A 15,692-nucleotide genomic window follows, 5' to 3' on the forward strand; every position below is an offset into this window, starting at 1 on the left:
AATCCCAAGGGTACAATTCCTAGATTGTACATAAGTGCATGTTTAGTTTTGTAGTAGCTGCAAAGCTGTTTTCTAGGGTGGCTGTACCACTTTATATTCCTACCAACAACACCTTAGCGACCGGTCCCTCTGCTGCGCAGCCAGCGTTGGTTTTGCCACTGTTTTTTACTTTAGCCCATCGGCTCCATTCTGACTGGTGTGTAGTGGCGACTCTTTAGGGTGTGACTGACATTCCCCTAACGACTCACGGGGACCATCTTCCCGTGTGCTCATCGGACATCTGTACATTCCCGAAAAAAATGTCTGTTCACATCATTTCCCAAATTCCACTTGCATTTTAGTTGTTTTGTTTATTGATTAGTTTTGACACATTTTTAAATGTATATACAAGTTTTTTGATGAATATGTGAGTGGAAAGTATTTTCTCCCACTTTACTGGATTTTTCAAATCCATAAAAAGGACTTTTATAGAACAAATGCTTTTCATTTGAATACATTTCAATTTATCTTCTTCCTTTTACAAATCATGCATATATTGTCAAGTCCAAGAATTCTTGCCTAGGTCTAGATAAGGAGGCCATTTTTCCTTTTTTTTTTAAAACATAAAATGAAGAAGAATATATATGTTGATTTGAATCACTTTGCTGTGCCCCTAAAACTTAAACAACATTGTAAATCAACTATACTTCGAAAAATAAAAATTAAAAAACTTTAAAGAAATATAATAAATACACTGCCAGAGGTACATGACCAGTGTCCTTGTATCTGCTGCTGGAATTCTGGGCTCTCGCAGCAGCATGACCGTGGTCCCTGCAGTGCCAGCTTACAGCAATGTCCAGCGCACCACACGGTAACCTCATCCCCAGAGATGACGCCTGTGTGTCCCCAAGGCCCACGGGGGAGCCCAGGAGCATATTGAGAAGTGTGTGCACATGCTGGGGCAGGGCCAGCATTTCTCACTCAGCACCAGAAAGAGTTCTGGGTACCTGGGCTCAGGCCTGGAACTCAGGTCCCTGTTGAACTCCTCCTTGGATCCCAGCTGTTCTCTGCCTAGCAGGGAGCCGGTCACAAGGCCAAAGGTGGCAGGAAGGAGATTTGCATGAGGACACCCCTTCTGAGGATAAGAGAGGCCCAGAGGCCCCATCCCAGTTGTGAGCTCAAAGGCAGAGCTTGGGGTGTCTCCACCATGGCCTGGACCCCTCTTTTGCTCCCCCTCCTCACTCTCTGCACAGGTGCTGTCCCCAGGCTCAGCCCGAAAAGTGACCAGAGCTCAGCCTGGTCCAGAACTTCAGCTCAGCACAGGAACTTCTGCAGGGGGCATGAGGCGACGGGGATGAGACCCTCTTCCTCACCCTCACTCTCCTCTCCTCTCTTGCAGGTTCTGTGGCCTCTTCTCAGCTGGCTCAGCCACCTGCGGCATCCGTGTCCTTAGGACAGACGGCCAGGATCACCTGCCAGGGAGACAAGTTAGGAAGCTATTATGCTAGCTGGTACCAGCAGAAGTCAGGCCAGGCCCCTGTGCTGGTCATTTATGGGTATAGCAACCGGCCCTCAGGGATCCCTGACCGATTCTCTGGCTCCAGTTCAGGCAACACAGCCACCCTGACCATCAGCGGGGCCCATGCCGAGGACGAGGCTGACTATTACTGTGCATCAGCTGACAGCAGTGATTATCCTCACAGTGACACAGGCAGACGGGGAAGTGAGACACAAACCCCCTCCCCGTCTGGCTCACACTCTCCTCCAGCCCCAGGTGGACTATGAACAAAATAGTGACAGGTTTGGCCTGGTTCCTCAAGATCTGAGACCCCAGGCTGCCCCTCCTCTCAGCCCTCCAGGCAGGCTCTGCACAGGGGGGTCAGGAGTGATTATGGGCTGTCAGGACCAGGCTGTCTCAGTGTCTCGGCAGTGGTGTTGACTTGAGGAAATAAGGCCTGAATGAAGGACAGACAGAGAGGGCAGAGACTCAGTGTTAGTGGACCCTGGATGTCCACATGGTGCTGACTGGCCACTCATGAGCCCAGATCAATTGGATGGATGCCCAGAACCACCCTGCTCGTCAGAGCTCTGTAACCTCCAGGATCCCGTGACAACCTGGGACTCAAAACAAGGCAAAGCAGCACCGTGGACAGAGTGGGGGCCACCACGTCCCTCCTCCGAGTTCACCCACCTCACACCCATGTTGAAGCCCCTGGCAGCTCCTAGCTGTGCCCTCTCTGGGGAGGGCTGTCTTTGTAGAGACAGTCCCCCCAAGTCGTGTCCCCTGGTGCCATCTAAAAAAGTGTAAAAGCAAGTACAGAAAGGATTTAACTGTGACCAAGTACCTCTGTTGCAACTAAAAATAATAAGAAAGAAAGAACATAGGGAGAAACAAGATATCCCATACTCAGCAAGGAAAGATTCACAATACCTGAATACCAAAAATTTCCTGTAAGGAATCAGAAAAATAAGAGTCAGAATAAGGACCAAAATCAGGTAATCCAAACTTGCCCTGAATGGCCCAGATGATGTATGTGATAGACAAGGACACAAGAGCAACTTTTATAGTCATAGTCCATTTGTTCCTGAGGTTGAGGAAAGATTGAACATGTTAAATGGAGACACAGGGTGTAGAAACCTGATCCACATAGAATTTCGACAAATGAAAAGTACAACATCTGAGATTAAAATAAACTGGATGAGACTGAGAGCACATAGATGCTGCAGAAGAAGATCACTGAACTTGATGAAATAGGAGTAGAAACTATTCAAAATCAAACACAGACCCCCCCGAAAAAAATGATGAGAATTGTCATCCCCTGCCGAAAACCCACCCATGTGGCCTGAGAAAAAGTCTCCTCTTAACAAATTTTGCCCATCATTTCAGGGTCTAGAATCTGACACAAACTCAGTTTGATGAGTTTAGGAAAGTTAAGCTCCAGACCCAAGTGGTCTTAGAAAGACTAAGGAGGCCAGCAGGAGGGGGTGAGGGTGTCCATGGTGACCTGGATCAGAGATCCTGAGACCTGGTGGACTCACTGAATGGGTTGAAGGGCCCCTCAATCCAGTGTGAACTCACCTTAAGTAATTACATCTGAATGGACCCTATTTCTAAATAAGGTCCCACTCTTGGGCACTGGTGGTTAGGACTTCAACTGGCAATTGTTAGAGGTCCTACAATATGTTTGTGTACTTTGGTGTGGCCAGAAAATTTTGTCAGTGGGAAATCCCAAGCCCAAGACTTTTCCCTTCCATCCCATTCCTACACCCACTATTCCACTGTCTCTGCTTTCTATTAAGTGTATGGATAAGGATTAAGGATATTCATAGATGGAAGAGGAGTAAATATTCATGTGTGCTTCATACATATCAAGACCCATGTGCGTCCTTCCTACTTATTAACGTGTTTAATCACAACTAATCAATGAACAAGCATCCCCATTATATCCCATCTTACAGATGCGGAAGCTGAGGCATGAAGGGCAGAGCAACTTCTTTCAAGTCAGAACTGGAACGGGGCAGACCCGGCAGGAAAAAGGTCCCTCCTCCCGAGTTCCTGGACTTCCCAACTTTCCTGTTGCCTCTCATGTTGCTTCCCAAGCTAAGACATGGCCTTTCCTGAATGTGCTAGCAAGTTCTCTCTCCTATTTCACACACAAGTGACTGACATTGTGACTTTGCAGTGCTGCCCTATCCATTACATACACTATTTGAACCACATATGTAATTTTAAATTATCCAGTAAACACTTTTTAAAAATTAGGAGAAACCGATGCAGTTAGTTTACATAATAGGTTATGCTTAACTAAATTGCTTGAAAATATCATTTAAATATGAATTAAATATAAAAATATTGATACATTCTACACTACACTATCCTAAATCTTTGAAATGTGCTGGGTATTTCAGATCTACAGCACATCTCACTGTGACCACCCACATTGCATGTTCAGAAGCCTCATTGGCTTGTGGCCACCCTGTTGGACAGAGCAGGTGAGATGGATGAGGTTTCCTTGGGGTAACTGTGCCTGTAGTACATACTCACCACACCGAGAGGTGATGGAGGGTCCCAAGCCCAGAGTCTTTGCTGGAGAGGAACTGTTGATCCATTTTCCACCCAGACCAGGGATATTGAGGGTACCTCAAAATGAGGAGATTTAATACATGTATCTGTGTGACTTCTTTCTCAAAGGCAAGATAGTAAATACAACTACAATTTTAAAGGTGGTTCTGAATCTTTAAACACATTGTTATTATAGTCTGTGAAATGAATGACAATAGTCTGTACAGTTTTAAGTAAATAGTGTCACATCATCCCTTTCAGTAGGGAGATCATTTCCATAAACCCCACAAATCATAAAGTTATATTTTGTGAATAGATCTAGATGGAAAGGTGAACCATAGGAATATTTTATTGACATTGGATACGGATCACCTGAATACAGAAGAGAGGGTGGTGACAGGAGGGGCTCAGGAGGCCTGGAGTAGGGATGGAGGAAACTTTGGGGGTTTTGAGAGTGAAGGGTGGGGAGGGGGCTGAAAGGTCAGGCTCTGAAGTCAGTCCCTTGGGTGGAAGCTTGACCCATGCATCCTTGTCTGGGAGAATCTGGGAAAATCATTTACCCTCCCAATGATGGCTCCTCCACATTACACTGGGGAGAGGTTGTGTCTTCAGCAGAGGGCGCTGTGGGATTATTATGATGCCAGGTGAGGTGCTGCAGGAAACTCACCAAGGGTCTGGCAAATACCGGGGGCTCAAAAGTTGTCATTTTAGTAAAGTAGCTTCATGTGTAGGAAGACGTCCATCCTGGGGGCACCAGGTGGCCCTTTGGGTCCTGGCTGGGACCCTCATAGGTCCAATTTCCCTGGGGAGGGCTCACGGATCTTGGCGTCCAGAGGCGACATGCCGGTCATGGGACCAAGTGATCTGACTTGGGTGCCCCGGGTGCAGAGCAGGACCCTGGCCAGGACTGAGGGCTCAGCAGGAAGCACTGGGCCTCTGGGGAGGGAGGATGGGAACCTTGACCCCATGGTGGGTGCAGAGCTGAGTCCTTAGGGGGTCAGGCGGCGGTGAGGGGGTCTGTGGTAGTACAGACTTGGAGCTTGGCCAGGCTTCTCCTGCTGGGGAAGGGTCTCAGCATTGGTGACAAGAATGGTTCCCCATTCACCCACAGGACTTTCTAGGGACCGGCCAGCACCACGTCCCCTGGGACAGCAGCAGGGTTGGGGAACGTGGATGCTGAGCTTGAGAATATGGTCCCCTTAGTGCAGTCGGACCCCCAGTGACAGAGGCCTGAGAGGCAAAGTCCAGGAGCTGTCCGTGGCCTGGAGGACTCCATGGGGGCAAGAGGGGAGGAGGGGGCTGGTCTTCGTGGGAGGGATGACAGGGGGCCGGGGGCAGTACTGGACAGGATATCAGGCCTCCGTCCTGCAGTGACCTCTGTCCCCGACTCTGCCGGGACTCATAGGGTACACAGGGCCCTCTCCTGTCACCCCACCCCGGAAAGGATTGTTCTCTCCAAGGGTTTGCTGTGACTTTGTCCCAAACAAGGACTCGTGCAGGTCCCTCTAGGGGAGAGTGTCCTGCTCCCCTTACACTTAGGAAAGGGAGCCTGGAGGATGGCAGTGAGTAAACCCACCCCCATGTGGTTCGACCATATCCACACGCCTCGGGGCCTGTGCTGCTGAGAAATGAATACAGCAGGAGCCTGCGACGGACACACAGAGGTTAACACGGTATAATGTGAGGACAAGGATGGAAAAGGGAAGACGATGAGAGCATACCCGGCTGTGCTTAGATGGCGACCCACCAGGGAGGGGTCTGCCCCTATGGACTCGATCAGAGAGAGATGGACACCCATTTGAGGGCATCTCTCTTGTCAAGGTCATAATAGGGTCAGGGTCTGGGTGAGAACATTGTTAGCCTGTCTGTGAAAGGGACTGATGAACAGGGTGGAGGAAGGTATCTCCTCCCAGGTTGGTCCGCACCTGTGGACAAAGGATTAATTACCTTATAAGAAGAGACCAGGAACACACCCCCAACCCCGAGTGAGCCACTGAGACAGACCATCTAAGGACAGAGCCAGAAAGTGCCTTCAAGGAGCCAGGAAAGTGCTTGTACTGAAAACAATATTAGGGCATCTTGATCACAGACTTCTGAACTCCAGAAGCATGGAAAATAAATTTGTGGTGTTTAAGCAACTTGTGGGTGGTATTTTTCCATGGCTGCCTGAGCTGTCTAAGACAGGAGCTGGGAACACTTGCATGTAGGTGTTTATGGGAGCATTCGTCTTCATTTCTCTGAAATAAAATCCCAAGGGTACAATTCCTAGATTGTACATAATTGCATGTTTAGTTTCATAGTAACTGCAAAGCTGTTTTCTAGGGTGGCTGTACCACTTTATATTCCTACCAGCAACACCTTAGCGACCGGTCCCTGTGCTGCGCAGCCAGCATTGGTTTTGCCACTGTTTTTTACTTTAGCCCATCGGCTCCATTCTGACTGGTGTGCAGGGGCGACTCTTTAGGGTGTGACTGACATTCCCCTAATGACTCACGGGGACCAACTTCCCGTGTGCTCATCGGACATCTGTACATTCCCGAAAAAATGTCTGTTCACATCATTTCCCAAATTCCACTTGCATTTTAGTTGTTTTGTTTATTGATTAGTTTTGACACATTTTTTAATGTATATACAAGTTTTTTGATGACTATGTGAGTGGAAAATATTTTCTCCCACTTTACTGGATTTTTCAACTCCATAAAAGGACTTTTTTTTTTTTTTTTTTTTTCTTTTTGCGGTATGCGGGCCTCTCACTGTTGTGGCCTCTCCCGTTGCGGAGCACAGGCTCCGGATGCGCAGGCCCAGCGGCCATGGCTCACGGGCCCAGCCGCTCCACGGCATATGGGATCCTCCCGGACCGGGGCACGAACCCGTATCCCCTGCATCGGCAGGCGGACTCTCAACCACTGCGCCACCAGGGAGGCCCCATAAAAGGACTTTTATAGAACAAATGCTTTTCATTTGAATACATTTCAATTTATCTTCTTCCTTTTATAAATCATGCATGTATTGTCAAGTCCAATAATTCTTGCCTAGGTCTAGATAAGGAAGCCATTTTTCCTTTTTTTTTTAAACATAAAATGAAAAAGAATATATATGTTGATTTGAATCACTTTGCTGTGCACCAAAAACTTAAACAACATTGTAAATCAACTATACTTCGAAAAATAAAAATAAAAATACTTTAAAGAAATATAATAAAAACACTGCCAGAGGTGCATGACCAGTGTCCTTGTATCTGCTGCTGGAATTCTGGGCTCTCGCAGCAGCATGACCGTGGTCCCCGCAGTGCCAGCTTACAGCAATGTCCAGCCCACCACACGATAACCTCATCCCCAGAGATGATGCCTGTGTGTCCCCAAGGCCCACGGGGGAGCCCAGGAGCAGATTGAGAAGTTTGTGCACATGCTGGGGCAGGGGCAGCCTTTCTCACTCAGCACCAGAAAGAGTTCTGGGGACCTGGGCTCAGGCCTGGAACTCAGGTCCCAGTTGAACTCCTCCTTGGATCCCAGCTGTTCTCTGCTCAGCAGGGAGCCGGTCACAAGGCCAAAGGTGGCAGGAAGGAGATTTGCATGAGGCCACCCCTTCTGAGGATAAGAGAGGCCCAGAGGCCCCATCCCAGTTGTGAGCTCAAAGGCAGAGCTCAGGGCGTCTCCACCATGGCCTGGACCCCTCTCTTGCTCCCCCTCCTCACTCTCTGCACAGGTGCTGTCCCCAGGCTCAGCCCGAAAAGTGACCAGAGCTCAGCCTGGTCCAGAACTTCAGCTCAGCACAGGAGCTGCTACAGGGGGCTTGAGGCAATGGGGATGAGACCCTCTTCCTCACCCTCACTCTCCTCTCCTCTCTTGCAGGTTCTGTGGCCTCTTCTCAGCTGACTCAGCCACCTGCAGCGTCCGTGTCCTTAGGACAGACGGCCAGGATCACCTGCCAGGGAGACAACGTAGGAAGCTATTATGCTGGCTGGTACCAGCAGAAGCCAGGCCAGGCTCCTGTGCTGGTCATTTATAGTGATAGCAACCGGCCCTCAGGGATCCCTGACCGATTCTCTGGCTCCAAATCAGGCAACACAGCCACCCTGACCATCAGCGGGGCCCAGACCGAGGACGAGGCTGACTATTACTGTGGTACCAGTACTGGTTACAGCAGTGGTTATCTCCACAGTGACACAGGCAGACGGGGAAGTGAGACACAAACCCCCTCCCCGTCTGGCTCACACTCTCCTCCAGCCCCAGGAGGACTATGAACAAAACAGTGACAGGTTTGGCCTGGTTCCTCAAGATCTGAGACTCCAGGCTGCCCCTCCTCTCATCCCTCCAGGCAGGCTCTGCACAGGGGGCTCAGGAGTGATTATGGGCTGTCAGGACCAGGCTGTCTCAGTGTCTCGGCAGTGGTGTTGACTTGAGGAAATAAGGCCTGAATGAAGGACAGACAGAGAGGGCAGAGACCCAGTGCTAGTGGACCCTGGATGTCCACATGGTGCTGACTGGCCACTCATGAGCCCACATCTCTTGGATGGATGCCCAGAACCACCCAGCTCGTCAGATCTCTGGAACCTCCAGGATCCCATGACAACTGGGACTCAAAAAAGGCAAAGCAGCACCGTGGACAGAGTGGGGCCAACATGTCCCTCCTCCGGGCTCACCCACCTCACACCCATGTTGGAGTCCCTGGCAGCTCCCAGCTGTACCCTCCCTAGGAGGGCTGCCTTTGTAGAGACAGTTTCCCCAAGGTCGTGTCCCCTGATGCCATCTAAAAAAGTGTAAAAACATGTACAGAAAGGATTTAACTCTGATCAAGTACCTTTGTTGAAACTAAAAAAAATAAGAAAGAAAGAACATAGGGAGAAACAAAATATCCCATACCCAGAAAGGAAATATTCACAATACCTGAATATCAAAAATTTCCTGTAAGGAATCAGAAAAATAAAAGTCAGAATAAGGACACAAATTAGGTAATCCAAACTTGCCCTGAATGGCCCAGATGACGTATTTGATAGACAAGGACACAAAAGCAACTTTTATAATTATAGTCCATTTGTTCTTGAGGTTGAGGAATGATTGAACATGTTAAATGGAGACACAGAGCATAAAAACCTGATCCACATTGAATTTCTGCAAATGAAAACTACAACATCTGAGATTAAAATAAACTGGATGGGACTGAGAGCACATAGATGCTGCAGAAGAAGATCACTGAACTTGATGAAATAGGAGCAGAAAGTATTCAAAATCAAACACAGATCTCCCCCACAAAAATAATGAGAATTGTCGTCCCCTGCCGAAAACCCACCCATGTGGCCTGAGAAAAAGTCTCCTCTTAACAAATTTTGCCCATCATTTCAGGGTCTAGAATCTGACACAAGCTCAGTTTGATGAGTTTAGGAAAGTTAAGCTCCAGACCCAAGTGGCCTTAGAAAGACAAAGGAGGCCAGCAGGAGAGGGGGAGGGTATCCATGGTGACCTGGAACAGAGCTCCTGAGACCTGGTGGGTGCACTGAATGGGATGAGGGGCCCCACCGTCCAGTATGAGCTCACCTTAAGTAATTACATCTGAATGGACCCTATTTCCAAATAAGGTCCCACTCTTGGGCACTGGTGGTTAGGACTTCAACTGGCAATTGTTAGAGGTCCTACAATATGTTTGTGTGTTTTGGTGTGGCCAGAAAATTTTGTCAGTGGCAAATCCTAAACCCAAGATCTTGGACAGAGCAGGTGAGATGGATGAGGTTTCCTTGGGGTAACCGTGACTGTAGTACATACTCACCACACCGAGAGGTGATGGAGGCTCCCAAGCCCAGAGTCTTTGCTGGAGAGGAACTGCTGTTCCAGTTTCCACCCAGACCAGGGATATTGAGGGTACCTCAAAATGAGGAGATTTAATACATGTATCTCTGTGACTTCTTTCTCAAAGACAAGATAGTAAATAAAGCTGCAATTTTAAAGGTGGTTCTGAACCATTAAACACATTTTTATTACAGTCTGTGAAATTAATTACAATAGTCTGTACATTTTTAGGTAAATAGTGTCACATCATCCCTTTCAGTAGGGAGATCATTTCCATAAACCCCACAAATCATAAAGTTATATTTTGTGAATAGATCTAGATGGAAAGGTGAATCATAGGAATATTTTATTGACATTGGATACGGATCACCTGAATACAGAAGAGAGGGTGGTGACAGGAGGGGCTCAGGAGGCCTGGAGTAGGGATGGAGGAAATTATGGGGGGTTTGAGGGGGCAGGGTGGGGAGGGGGCTGAAAGGTCAGGCTCTGAAGTCAGTCCCTTGGGTGGAAGCTTGACCCATGCATCCTTGTCTGGGAGAATCTGGGAAAATCATTTACCCTCCCATAAATGGCTCCTCCACATTACACTGGGGAGAGGTTGTGCCTTCAGCAGAGGGCGCTGTGGGATTATTATGATGCCAGGTGAGGTGCTGCAGGAAACTCACCAAGGATCTGGCATATACTGGGGGCTCAAAAGTTGTCATTCTATTAAAGTAGCTACATGTGTAGGAAGACGCCCATCTTGGGGGCACCAAGGGGCACTGTGGGGCCTGGCTGGCACCCTCATAGGTCCAAGTTCCCTGGGGAGGGCTCAAGTGCAAAGGGCATGACTGATGCTTCCTTGAAGGCACTTCTCTTGAGGAGAGTAAATCTCTCTCTGAAACCCACACGTGGCCCTTCTTCTGACCCCAGGGAGTCCCCAGCCTGAGGGCCCTGGGCTCAGGGCTCAGCCAGGAGCTGAGACACAGGATGAGGAGGGAGGAGTAGATTTGCATTCACTGCTCCTCCCTTTTCGAGCTGCAAGGGTAGAGGATAAGACAGAGACTTGGAGAGGCCAGTCCAGCTGGGCAGCCTCGGTGCAGAGCTCGCAGAAGGACCTCCCACCATGACCTGGGTGCCCTTCTACCTCCTGTTCCTCCTGGTTCAACACAGGTTAGAGTGGCCCAGGGACTCGGGGGCCTCCCAGCCCCTCCCTCCAGCACAGTCCTCAGGGTTACCTGCCCAGTGTCAGTGCCGTCAGCCAACATTTGCATTTCTGTCTGCAGGTCTCTGTGCTGTGCCTGTGCTGACCCAGACCCCGTCTGCATCTTCTTCCCTGGGAGGCTTGGCCAAGGTCACCTGCACCCTAGCAGCGAGCACAGCACGTACTTCATTTACTGGTATCAACAGAGAGTAGGGCAGGCCCCTAGGTATCTGATGAAGCTGACCAGTGACGGAAGTGTCACCAAGGGGGATGGGATCCCCGACCGCTTCTCAGGCTCCAGCTCTGGGGCTGACCGCTACCTGACCATCGCCAACATCCAGTCTGAGGACGAGACTGAGTATATCTGTGGTGTCAGCTACAAAACTGATGGCCAATATGGATACCACAGTGACCGAGACAAAGGGTTAGTGAGGCCAAAACCTCCCTCCCGTGCCCTCCATCCCACAGCACCAGGGTGAGCTGTTCCTTGTCTCTCCCCGGAGTCCTGACCTTTGAATCTTCCCCTTGTAAACCCCTCACCCCCAACCTCCCCCCGATTAAATCTACCCCCATGCAGGTCCCACCACATGCACACGCCCTAGGGCCTGTGCTGCTAAGAAGTGAACACAGCAGGAGCCTCTGACGGACACACAGAGGGACACACGGCAGGATGTGAGGACAAGGATGGAAAAGGGAAGACGATGAGACCATACCCGGCTGTGCTTAGATGGCGAGCCACCAGGGAGGGGTCTGCCCCTATGGACTCGATCAGAGAGAGATGGACACCCATTCGAGGGCATCTCTCTGGTCAAGGTCATAATAGGGTCAGGGTCTGGGTGAGAACACTGTCATCCTGTCTGTGAAAGGGACTGATGAACAGGGTGGAGGACGGTATCTCCTCCCAGGTTGGTCCGCACCTGTGGACATAGGATTAGTGACCTTATAAGAAGAGACCAGAAACACACCCCCAACCCCGAGTGAGCCACTGAGACAGACCATCTAAGGACAGAGCCAGAAAGTGCCTTCAAGGAGCCGGGGGAGAGCTTGCACTGAAAACAATATTAGGGCATCTCGATCATGGAGTTCTGACCTCCAGAAGCATGGAAAATAAATTTGTGGTGTTTAAGCAACATGTGGGTGGTATTTTTCCATGGCTGCCTGAGCTGACTAAGACAGGAGCTGGGAACACTTGCGTGTAGGTGTTTATGGGAGCATTAGTCTTCATTTCTCTGAAATAAAATCCCAAGGGTACAATTCCTAGATTGTACATAATTGCATGTTTAGTTTTATAGTAGCTGCAAAGCTGTTTTCTAGGGTGGCTGTACCACTTTATATTCCTACCAGCAACACCTTAGCGACCGGTCCCTCTGCTGCACAGCCAGCATTGGTTTTGCCACTGTTTTTTACTTTAGCCCATCGGCTCCATTCTGACTGGTGTGTAGTGGCGACTCTTTAGGGTGTGACTGACATTCCCCTAACGACTCACGGGGACCATCTTCCCGTGTGCTCATCGGACATCTGTACATTCCCGAAAAAAATGTCTGTTCACATCATTTCCCAAATTCCACTTGCATTTTAGTTGTTTTGTTTATTGATTAGTTTTGACACATTTTTTAATGTATATACATATGTGAGTGGAAAGTATTTTCTCCCACTTTACTGGATTTTTCAAATCCATAAAAGGACTTTTATAGAACAAATGCTTTTCATTTGAATACATTTCAATTTATCTTCTTCCTCTTACAAATCATGCATGTATTGTCAAGTCCAAGAATTCTTGCCTAGGTCTAGATAAGGAAGACATTTTTCTTTTTTATTTTAAACATAAAATGAAAAAGAATATATATGTTGATTTGAAACACTTTGCTGTGCACCTGAAACTAAAACAACATTGTAAATCAACTATACTTTGAAAAATAAAAATAAAAAAACTTTAAAGAAATTTAATAAAAACTCTGCCAGAGGTGCATGACCAGTGTCCCTGTATCTGCTGCTGGAATTCTGGGCTCTCGCAGCAGCATGACCGTGGTCCCCGCAGTGCCAGCTTACAGCAATGTCCAGCCCACCACACGATAACCTCATCCCCGGAGATGACGCCTGTGTGTCCCCAAGGCCCAGGGGGGAGCCCAGGAGCAGACTGAGAGGTGTGTGAACATGCTGGGGCAGGGGCAGCCTTTCTCACTCAGCACCAGAAAGAGTTCTGGGGACCTGGGCTCAGGCCTGGACCTCAGGTCCCACTTGAACTCCTCCTTGGATCCCAGCTGTTCTCTGCTCAGCAGGGAGCCGGTCACAAGGCCAAAGGTGGCAGGAAGGAGATTTGCATGAGGCCACCCCTTCTGAGGATAAGAGAGGCCCAGAGGCCCCACCCCAGCTGTGAGCTCAGAGGCAGAGCTCGGGGCGTCTCCACCATGGCCTGGACCCCTCTCCTGCTCCCCCTCCTCACTCTCTGCACAGGTGCTGTCCCCAGGCTCAGCCCGAAAAGTGACCAGAGCTCAGCCTGGTCCAGAACTTCAGCTCAGCACAGGAGCTGCTACAGGGGGCTTGAGGCAATGGGGATGAGACCCTCTTCCTCACCCTCACTCTCCTCTCCTCTCTTGCAGGTTCTGTGGCCTCTTCTCAGTGGACTCAGCCACCTGCGGCGTCCGTGTCCTTGGGACAGACGGCCAGGATCACCTGCCAGGGAGACAACTTAGGAAGCTATTTTGCTAGCTGGTACCAGCAGAAGCCAGGCCAGGCCCCTGTGTTGGTCATTTATTATGATAGCAACCTGGCCTCAGGGATCCCTGACCGATTCTCTGGCTCCAAATCAGGCAACACAGCCACCCTGACCATCAGCAGAGCCCAGGCCGAGGACGAGGTTGACTATTACTGTGGGTCAGCTGACAGCAGTGGTAATCTTCACAGTGACACAGGCAGACGGGGAAGTGAGACACAAACCCCCTCCCTGTCTGGCTCACACTCTCCTCCAGCCCCAGGAGGACTATGAACAAAACAGTGACAGGTGTGGCCTGGTTCCTCAAGATCTGAGCCCCCCAGGCTGCATCTCCTCCCAGCCCTCCAGGCAGGCTCTGCCCAGGGGGCTCAGTAGTGGATTATGGGCTGGCAGGACCAGGCTGTCTTAGTGCTGTCTTAGTGCTGTCTGGCCAGGTCGGAAACTTAGGACAGAGGCCCTGTATGGAAGGACAGACAGAGGGACACTTCCCTCCCGTGATAGTTTTCCCCACATTTCCATATCGTGGTCACCTGGCCCCTCTTGGCCCAACTGTCTGGGATTTGACCACAGAATGCCCCATCCCATCTGATGCTGAAGCCCCAGGCTCCCATGGCAGCTGGGATTCTGAATGGAACACACCAGAGCAGTGGGCATTTTGGCATCTACCTCCTTCTCTCTTCTGGTCTCGTCTACTCATCCACGACTGCTGGGAGCCTGTGACAACTCACAGCGGTGCCCTCACTGGGAAATGCTGTTGGTGCAGAAAACTGCCCCCCACTCCGGTTTAGCCCGCTGGTCAGAGAGAGTCAGGTGAATGATGCCTGAGGCCACCATCCCCAGGCTCTGATTCAGTTTAGGGTGACCCGAACGGGCCAGCTTTAACTTTCCTGCAGAACCCTGAGTCCTCATTTGTGTGATCAAATCCCGGGTCCCCTCTCCTCTGCCCAGTCTCCCCTCCTCATCTCCTTCCAGATTTCCAGGACATGCACTTAACATCTCAGAATCGGCTTCCAGGGAACCCGATCTAAGTTGGCCAGCTGTTCCCAACATGCACATCAGGGTCCCGAGGAGGTTATATATACACCCGCAAGTCTCTGTTTTCCCACCTAAATCCACAATGTGCTCTTCAAAATCCCCAGTTAGATCTGATTGTCCTTGAATTTTTATAAAAAGGTGCATTGGAGACCAATAAGCTACGGTGAGAATGTTTGTGAAAGAAACTGGCAAAAAATGATTTCTCTATCCAAAGTGATGACTGAAAACTGTCACCACTATCATGCTGTCCTATGAGTAGGTGTTGAAAGTGATGGGGACCACCGAGAACATCTGTTTCAAAGTAGGGCCCCAATTTCACAGTAGACACCCCTGTTATACCAAAGCCTTAGTCTTCAACTGAAACAGGATCCAGGGAGGAACTGGGTTGATTTTTGCACAGCTATTGACCCATCAGATGGCTGGATATGTTTCTCCTTCTTGTAAAGAAATAAAACCTTGACATCCTACAATGCATGGCTTTCCTCACAAAAAAAGCCAGTGTCCAAACTCGTAGACGTACAATGAGGAAATTTCTGGGTGACCTTGGAAAACAGTGAATTTACACCCAAAGACCATTTCCCTGGAGAATGCTTAAACAAACATGTGATGACCTGAACAATGGCACATAGATCTCCTGCTTCACACAGAATTCTAGATTCTCCAGGGGAAATGTCCACATTAGAAATATTAAAATGTCACCTGTGGATATTTTTTAAAAAGAAAAGCCAAAAGTTTCCTCCAAGTGCACTCCTGTTTTGCATGAGGGTGGATGTCTAATTTGGAGGATGGAAACCACATGGGAAAAAATTACATTCAAAAAGTATTGACAATTACAGATTATTAAATGTACAATTAACTTGTCACACTAATGGACCATGAACCAGCAACAGATGATATTTTATGCACCGAATCCCTAAGACCTAAGCAGTAATTCCA

At 49.2% G+C, this 15,692-nt stretch overlaps 1 gene segment (V, D, J or C); it reads left to right on the plus strand.

Annotated features, from left to right (window-relative positions):
* Positions 1 to 10,930: 10,930 nt before the first annotated feature.
* Positions 10,931 to 13,084, plus strand: LOC309814586 (immunoglobulin lambda variable 4-3-like). The segment is given in 3 exons: positions 10,931 to 10,977; positions 11,091 to 11,432; positions 13,024 to 13,084.
* Positions 13,085 to 15,692: the final 2,608 nt, after the last annotated feature.

Source organism: Mesoplodon mirus (genome assembly GCF_964341445.2).
Source record: "Mesoplodon mirus genome assembly, chromosome: 13".
NCBI classification, from domain to species: domain Eukaryota; kingdom Metazoa; phylum Chordata; class Mammalia; order Artiodactyla; family Ziphiidae; genus Mesoplodon; species Mesoplodon mirus.